Below are 9126 nucleotides of genomic sequence, written 5' to 3' on the forward strand. Positions count from 1 at the left end.
TTCTATAAATGTAAAAGTCACCTATCATTTGAACAAGCTATCATACACTGTGGAAATCACTTCCAGGAGTTTCGGACTGTAAACTTTTTTGTTGAAAAATTAAAGAATGAAAGACAGAATAAGGAAACAATATGTGTAATTACAGAGAAAGGTTTAGAGGAATATTCTACCAAATGATTAAAAGGCTGTGTTGGGGGGGATATTGAAAAGATGATATTAAATTTATTTTATAAAAACAAAAAAACAAACAACAACAACAAAAAACCAAAGGTAGTCTGATGGAGAATTCCCCCTTGCTTGGGTAAGCAGGTCTTTTTGTTCTATTCAGGGTCTTCAGTTGATTAGATGAGGCCCACCCACACCATGGAGAGCAATCTGCTTATTCAAAGTTCACCAGTTTAAATGTTAATGTCATCCAAAAACACCCTCCAAGTTGACACATAAAATTAATCATCACATCTGGGGAGCTTTAAAAACTACTGATGCCTGAGTCTCATCCCCAGTGATTTTGATTTCATTGGTCTAACATGTGTTCTCAGAATCCAGATGTTTATCAGGGGCCCCAATGGTGACACCTTACATTTTATCCCTGGAGATTTCACCTACAGATTCAGAAAGAAAAGGTAACACCAACATACAAGAATCAAACTGTATGCTTCTACTATAGGAAGAAGCTCTTGTGTTACACTCTACCCACCCCTTTAGGGCTGTAATGATAATAACTGACTTTTTTCTCTGCAAAGTTGGGTTTTTTTGGTTTGTTTTTGTTTTAGGCAAAATGTCAGAACACGTGAAAATGCTGTACTAATTTATCTTAATATGCCAAGAATAGTGAAAATTTAAAATTCTTCATGAGTCCAAGCTGGGCCATGACTCCTACTGACGGGGCTTACCCAACGCACTAATTCCAAGTCTGGCGACCATCCGCAAACTGGCACCTGCAATTAAGGCTGCAGGCATACATTTTCCAGAGTGGTAGAATCTCATTCCCATAATGCCAGCCAAGGTTCCAGATGTAACTAAGAAAACCCAAATGTTCCTTGGATCCTGAGACAGCTGATAGGCACCCAGGCCCACTAATCCACCTAAGAGGAGCCTGGCAGCCAGGGACGGGACACTGCCTGCTTTTGCATAGCCAATGATCCCGCCGGAAGCAACCAGTGCTACACAGCCAAAGCCAATCCAACGTAAAGGCACTAGTGGGCCGGAGTCCTTCTGCATTGCTCTCTTTCACTCCGTCCAAATGGAAGATCACTCCAGGCCTTCACCTCCTTCCCCAGGGTCTGCATTTGCCGACGAGGGTGCACAGGCCTAGGAACCCTACAGTTTCTGCCACAAAGTTTAACAATATTTTTTTCTAATTCTATTCCTCATCAATTTCCTCATTCCTCCTTGTTTTACACGTGGCCATTTTAATTTATATTTGTGGTAATTAAAAGTAAATTAGATTTAAAATTCAGTTTCTTAATCACAACAGGACTTTCAACTGATTCAATAGCCACCTGTTGGCTACTGTCCGTGGTGTCAGGCAGCACAGATACAGGCCCTTTCCATCTTCGCAGAGAGTTCTGTTGGGCAGCCTTGATCTAGAACAGTAAGCTTAGCTCAGCATGCTCTGTGCCAAAAACTGAGATTATTGACACACAATCCCGCCCTCACAACACTTAATACGCAGCTGAAGAAACAATGCATGTGAATACATAATTATAATAAAATGTGATATTAACAATCATAACGTATTCATTACACAAATACTTGGGAATCAAGATCCACTTCTTTTTTAACAATCCACCTTTTAAAACATTTCAGTCCCACTTTTCCCCTTAGGTATTAAAATTGTATTTCCATATACTTAAAAAAAAAAAAAGAATGTTTATAAGCAGCAGTAACAGGGGTAATGGGGTAAAGAGATGTTTCTTAAGGTAATTTCCTGCCCTATAAAAAGTGACACCCCCCGCACTGTCACCAGGTACAGGAGGTGACCCAAAGCAGCATGTCTGTAAAGTGTGATAGGATCAGAAGTACTCTAATTAAATTAATCCTCGAGAATTGTAAAAGGAAGTGAGAAGCATGAATCCTGAGGTACGAGCAGAACCGGGGCTGTTGGTTCTGCCTTAGAAAGCTCACAGGGCACAGAAATATGCAGCCAGCACACCAGCTCTCATATTTACAGTCAAGCAGACCACAAAATTATGTCAGCCCCACTGCTGAATTCTCTCCCCCTTGGCGAGTTGCACGAGAAGCCCAGACATCAGAATTTCATTTGTGCATGTGGCATCAGAGTTATTCCTTGGAGAGTGAAGTGGTGGCCTGGGGTGTCTACAGCCCCAGAAAGGAATTACGGTCAGGCCGTGTAGACATGTCAAGGAAACAGGGTCTCAACACATGGAAAACCCCCGAGCTGATCAACTTCGGGGGTTTGGTTTCGGAGCCGCTTGGAAAAGTCTCTCCTTTACTCTTCTTCTGGTAACTGACCCCCTCTCTTCCCCTGGATCCCTCACCTGAGAACTGTGTTCAGAACCTGGGGAAACCCGTCTTCTCCTTGCTCAGCATAAGGACTCGCTCCACGGGCCCCTGCAGAGGCTATGGGGCAGTCACGTGACACTGGACCAGCCAATCAGCCTTGAGGGGAGTCCGCGGAGGCCTCACCACCACCCCACCCCAGATCCCGACTCAGAACTTGGAGCCCTTGCTCCCTGCCACCTGCAGGATGCTTACTGCACCAGCAGAGAACCGCAGGCATTGGGAAACCTTCAGACGGATTTGTAAGTCTTTAAACAATGTCGTGTTCTCAAAGAGCAAAAATGCTGGAAAGGGAAAATGTAAATAAGGAATGAAAAGGTGTTTGATTTTCTGATATAGCCTCATTTTACTACCATTTTAATCCAGTGACACGTCTTTAAAAAAAAGAGAGATGCCCTAGTGGATTGAACGGTGGTCCCTAAGAAGATATGTCTAAGTCCTAACCCCCCCGGAACCTATGAACGTAACCTTGTTTGGGAAAAGGGTCTCTGCAGAGGTAGTTGAATTAAATATCTCAAGGTCATCCTGGATTATCTGCCCTAAATTCAATGACCGTGTCACAGAGGAGGCGGCCACGTGAAGACAGTCATCAGACTGGTGAGGCCACAGAAAGCAGTACCTGAAGCCACCAGAAACAGAGAGGTAAGGAGGGAACCTCCGCAGAGCCTTCAGACTGAGAGAGGCCCTTCCCAAACCTCATTCCAGACTTCCGGCCTCCAGAACTGGGAAAGAATACATTTCTATTGCTGTAAGTCACCACGTTTGTAGCCATTTGTTACAGCAGCCCCAGGAAACTAATATAAATGCTAAATTAAAAACTTCATTGGGCTTCCCTGATGGTGCAGTGGTTGAGAGTCCACCTGCCGATGCAGGGGGCGCGGGTTCATGCCCCGGTCCGGGACGATCCCACATGCCGCGGAGCGGCTGGGCCCGTGAGCCATGGCCGCTGAGCCTGCGCGCCCAGAGCCTGTCCTCCGCAACGGGAGAGGCCACAACAGTGAGAGGCCCGCATACCGCAAAAAAAAAAAAAAAAGTATTTCCATTGTTTGGTTTTTATATTCTTATATTACAGGCCAAGATAAAACAAGGAGAATGGGTAAAATTGCTATTATTCCTTTCAGGAAATAGAGGACAGTCTCCTCCATACATTTAAATTGGCTTCTTCATATTTTTACATTTTTCTAAGGCTTCTGGCAACCAAGGAGCAGAAATAGTACTTCCCTCTAGTAAAGCGTCACATGGTTCCCAGCAAGGAAAGCATCCTATTGATTATAGGGAAAATTAAACAATTGTATTTTCAGTTGATTCTTACAATGCCCGAGTGTGGCAGCTCAAAATTACTTCCCACCAAAGCATTCAGTGGCTCAGGAAAGGACAGACCTCTGCCTCTCAGGGATCTGTATTAGAACACCAGGATCTAGTGTGAATTTACTCATGCACGTGGCTCCCCTGTTGAATCAGATCTTCGCAGGGGCGCTACTTGTCCTTCAACCGAAGCCAGAAGGAGACTGTTCCCAGAACAGCTGTAGGAGGAGACCCATTTGTACTTACCGCTGTTCCCCTCCCACCCTGCAGCGGGCAGCCTCTCTCAGCGGCTCCAGTGCCTGGAATTGCCCTTAGACACGCGTTCCTTCCCTTCTCAGCCTGGAGTGGTATCTTCTCAGCGTGGCTTTGTCTGAAGCTGCCTTAGAGAGAGGAGACCTGGGGTCACTCGAGAGCCCTGGGACCTGTCCTCAAAGAAGACGGGAACAGGGAAAGTTCTCACAAGGGCAGTGGAGATGCTGAAACAAGACCCAGGGAAGATAAGCATCTTCCCGACCCGTGTTCCTGCAACAAATACAGAAGAAAAAATACATGGAGGGAGGGCCCCAGCTAAAAGAGGCATTTTTTTCACTGGGTGTTTCAGATTGTGCCCAAATGCGCCAGTGCAGCATTAGGTCCCTTCTAGGTGCCTGCTTGGCTGGTGGTGAGGATGCTGTCAGCACTCTGCTTGCACCCATCAGACCTGGCCACGTCAGCGCAGCAGGCTGACTTCCAACCGTCACTGTTTCATCCCTGTGCCTGGGCACTTCTTCTGGCAGCTGGAGTCTTGTTAGGCAGCATCAAGGAATTAACACCCCTCCCCCACCCCACCCCCACAAAGCCCTTGAACACAGACTGGCAGGAACTAAAGCCTAAAACCCCTGGCTCCATCATGCTCTGAGCTGAGTGTGCTACACTGGTGCCCACGGGAGCCCCGCAGGATTGAGCTCCGCGTGCCCACACTGGTTATCTTCTTGACAATGCACTCTTTACTGGCTGCCTCTGCTTACAGGCCTTCCTTCCCCAAGCCCCCTCCTACGGATGTCTCCTGGGCTTTCCTCCAGAAAAACTTGCACTTGTCTCAAGGTCTGCTTCTGGGGAAACCAAACTAAAACAACTGGCCAAGTTATCTGTAAGAAGAACCTCCTCTCTGCCTAGTGGCTGCTAGCTCTGCATTCACAAAAGTGCTCTCTGTCCATAGCACCATCTTATTCTCTCAAGAAAGAATCAGCCAGGATGGTTATCTGGTCTAAATACATTGTTTCCCTCTTGGCTTGTGAGCTGATTGTTGACAGAGAAATAGTTTAGATCTATCATTTGTAGTACACCAAGAAAGAACAGTATACCAGGTACCAAGGTGGTATCAGCAAGAGTCCTAGGGGGACTAAACCCTCACCCCCAACCCAGAAATCCAAGGTGTCAAACCCTGCCCCCAAGGAGGCCAGGTGGAGAATCTAGACTTTCACCACCACCTGGAATCACAGGGTAACACCTCCTTACCCCCACTGGAGTGGTATCAGAGGAGCCCTACCAAAACACTAGACTTAAAATTAGATCCTGAACCATATACTGCCCCAAATATCCAGGTTTTAATGTTTTAAAAATCACTTTTCATACAAAACATCAGGAATATCTCAAACTACATGAGAAAAGACGATCAGTAGACATCAACACCAAGACGGCACAGATGTTAGAATTATCTGACAAGGATTTGAAGCAGCCGTCATAAAAATGCTTTGCTGACCAAATATGAAAAAGTCGAAACAAATTTTCAAAATCGAAAATCTCAGAAAAGATGTAGAAGATATAAAGAAGAACCAAGTAAAAAGTTTAGAACTAAGAAATGAAACAGCCAAAATAAAAAGCTCAGTGATGGGATCAACAACAGAATGGAGAGGAAATAAGAAAGGATCAGTGAACTTGAAGACGGAAGAATAAGAATTACCAAATCTAAACAACACAGAGAGAAAACAGATGGGAAAAAATTGAATAGAGTCTCAGGAACATGTGGGATTATAACAAAAGGTCTAACGTGTATGTCACTGGAATCCCAGGAGATCAAAGAGAGGATAGAAATAAAAAATACTTAAAGAAATAAAGACTGAACACTTCCTAAACTTGCCCAAAAGTGTAGGCCTACAGATCAAGAAATGAGCAATCTCCAAACAGAATAAAACTAAAGAAACACATGCTAAGACCCATTATAGGCAAACTTTTGAAAACTAAAAACATGTGCGAGACACTGCTTCCTTCAGGCGTGTGCCCGACGCGCTCAGCTGTGCTTCAATGTTAATGGGTCGACAATATATATTAAACAAGATGTCTTTAAACAGAAACACAAATTTAAAAGGTTATCAATTGATCGGCTCATGAAAATGTTGTGGTCAGGAACTTGCAAGACCCAACCCTGTGTTTCACATGGCGCTGATTCAGTATTGCTAATCCACGGTTCGCGGGGACATTCTAAACATTATTACTACAAATAACTGAGAACCGAGCGTAGCCATTTGAAAAACAATACCTATGGATGGAAGAGAAAAATACTTTTGCTTCGTTTCTCAATATCCACGTTACTTAATACTCTGTGTGCCTGCTGGCAGCTGTGTGGCTTCCCAAGCTTGGGATCAGATGGAGGAAGGCTGTCTCCATTTCTGTTTCCACTTTGGTTCTCACATGATACTTACTTTTAATCACAACAACTTCTGGAACCGCAATTTCTAAGAGATATGATATCGTCAGTGACAGTGTAGCACGCTGTAATGTTGAGGTTGTCAAACCGTGTTATCCCACAGGCATCAAGTATCACTGTGTTTCCCTTGAAATTTTAAACTATCCTGCAGCCTCTCAGTGAACTTCTGTGCTGTCCGGGTCACCTCCACACAGTCTGAGAATCATGGGTCTAATTAGGGAAAGAATAAAGACACAGTGAAATTGAATATTTTATTTAATAAAGAACAAATTTTGTTTTTTTCCCAGTATGGAAAAAATTGCATTTCCTTTTTTTTGCAGAAAATAGGCTGGGAAATGAGGTTTGAATTAGCAGATGAAGGCTTTGAACAGCACTTTAAATGTGTTTACCTTTTATTCTGAAGGCATTAAAGAACCAAAGATGGCATTAAAGAGGGAAAGGCAGGTTGGCAAATCTGTACATAATGTTTATATAATATTGATATGTAGATTTATCTATGCATGGAGATAGATACATTTATATATATTTGTGTATAATATAAACATAATAGACATGAATAGTATATATTCAATATAAACAAATATATAAATATAAATATATAAATAATGCCTGCATAAGTATATAAATAAATGCATATATAATTATATAAATAAATAAATGTATTTATATAAATTAAATAAATAAATATATATATATATATGTATTTTTTAGGAACACAACGTGATGGCCATGAAGCACAGATTGAATTGGGGATAAATTAGAGGTAGGAATGAGGTAGGAGATAGATGGGCCCCTGGGCCGGACAGCTGGTGTTTGTCAAGTGGCGTAACACTGAAGATTTGTTCTCACCCAGACACTCCAAGGACAAAGCTAGTGGCAGAAGCTGAGCTCTGCTGAAGTAAAGGGTTAAGATGAGCACTCCTGAGGTCAAGGAAAACTTCCCTGTCTGCACATGCGCAGGAAGGCTCCTTGGGGGTCAGAAAGGGAGGGGGCGCCACCCCATAATAAGTGTGGACATGCATCCACAGGCCACTGTGGTGGGATCCATCTTAGCAAAAAGTTGCACACACATGTTGGGGAGGGTCCTAGGACCCATCAGGTGTGAAAAAAGAAACAAGATAATTGGCCAAAGGTAAACAAAGACCTGGAAGGACTGTCCTATGTAAGTGATTTTAATCACCTATTTACTGGGCTCCTTATTGGGGGGACGCCCACACCCTTTCTCTCCGGGTGTGCATCTCTGCCTAGCTTCTGTCTTAACTAAACAAACTGCTTCTCTGTGTGTTCTCCCATAGGTTGTGCTGTATCTCTACAGTAAGCTTTGTACCTGTTTTTACAGTTTTTGCCTCCTTGAAACATTCTTGCTTTCAAACAGGGGGCCAGGGAAACTTTACCTCTAGCCTGTAGCCCCTCGTGGTCTAGTGGCAAGGATTCCTGGTTTTCATCCAGGCTACCCAGGTTCAGGTCCTGGGAGGGAACTAATCTCCCTTCAGGACCACTCACTGCTGTCCCTCTGACATCAGGAAGACCAGACTGTACAGTAGTTTCAGTGCGAGATGGGAATAATCCGACTCAAAGCAATACGTTTTTAAGAGACAGTGCAGAATTTAACTGGACCTTCGGGGTGTGTGTTTGACGTCCAGCTTCCTAGCCGGGGTAAACTGGATGGAAGAGGATGCCGTTCGCCTGGGCTGGGTTTAGATGTTCCTGCCCTAGTGATGGGTGAGCCAGAGGAGGTAAGCTCAGGTTTAGCCTGTGTGCCCGTCAGCTTGTCACACCACTGCTGAGACCCATCACCCTCATGCTTCTGTCAATGTTAACCCCCATTTAGTGCTGATGGCCTGAAACATTGCTGCTTTTAGAGTTTGAGAGACCTAAGCCTGAACATTCCAGGCCATCTTCAGATTTTAAGTCAAGCCTCCCTAAGTCAAATCTCTGCTCCTCAGTGAATGCACTGAGGCAACTGTTCCGAGATTAGCTCACAGGGGGAGCAGGGACAACCCATCTTCCCTCAGGAGCACAGACTCTGATCGTGGAAAACAGAGATGGGTCACCTTGGGGAAGGAGCATGTTTATGGGGGGAGGATTGCTATGGACTGGATCCAGATCCATAGGTTGAAGCCCCAACTCCCAATGTGATGGCATTTGGAGGCGGAGTCTTTGGGAGGAAATTAGGGGTGGATGAGGTCATGAGGGTGGAGCCCCCGATGGGATGAGCGTCCTGATAAGGAGAAAGAGACCAGAGCTTCCTCTCTCCACCCTGTGAGGACGCAGCAAGAAGGCAGCGTCTATAAGCCAGGAAGTTGCTCCCACCAGGAACTGCGTCCGTGGCACCTTGATCTTGAGCTCCCCGCTTCCAGAACGGTGCGAAAGAACCTTCTGTTGTTTAAGCCGCCCAGTCTATGGTAGTGTTGTGATGGTAACACCGGGGTGACTAAGACAAGAATGATGATTGACCCGTAGGCAGGAGGAGATCCAGACACCCTGAGGGCAGGCGCGTGCCCGGGGCGGGCCTGGGGAAGAGGTCAGTGGTGAGGGAGGAAGCATCATCTTACCGGCGCTGCTGGTGCCCTGAGGATGCGGGCTGGAGACTCCGAACCAGCCCCAGAGTG

General features: G+C 45.0%; 1 pseudogene; it reads right to left on the bottom strand.

Moving 5' to 3' along the window:
* Positions 1 to 861: 861 nt before the first annotated feature.
* Positions 862 to 1483, bottom strand: LOC111187510 (transmembrane protein 14C pseudogene; annotated as a pseudogene).
* Positions 1484 to 9126: the final 7643 nt, after the last annotated feature.

The sequence above is a fragment of the Delphinapterus leucas genome, chromosome 13, assembly GCF_059928025.1.
Source record: "Delphinapterus leucas isolate spDelLeu-1000000601 "Yukka" chromosome 13, BTC_Dleu_Yukka2, whole genome shotgun sequence".
Taxonomy (NCBI): domain Eukaryota; kingdom Metazoa; phylum Chordata; class Mammalia; order Artiodactyla; family Monodontidae; genus Delphinapterus; species Delphinapterus leucas.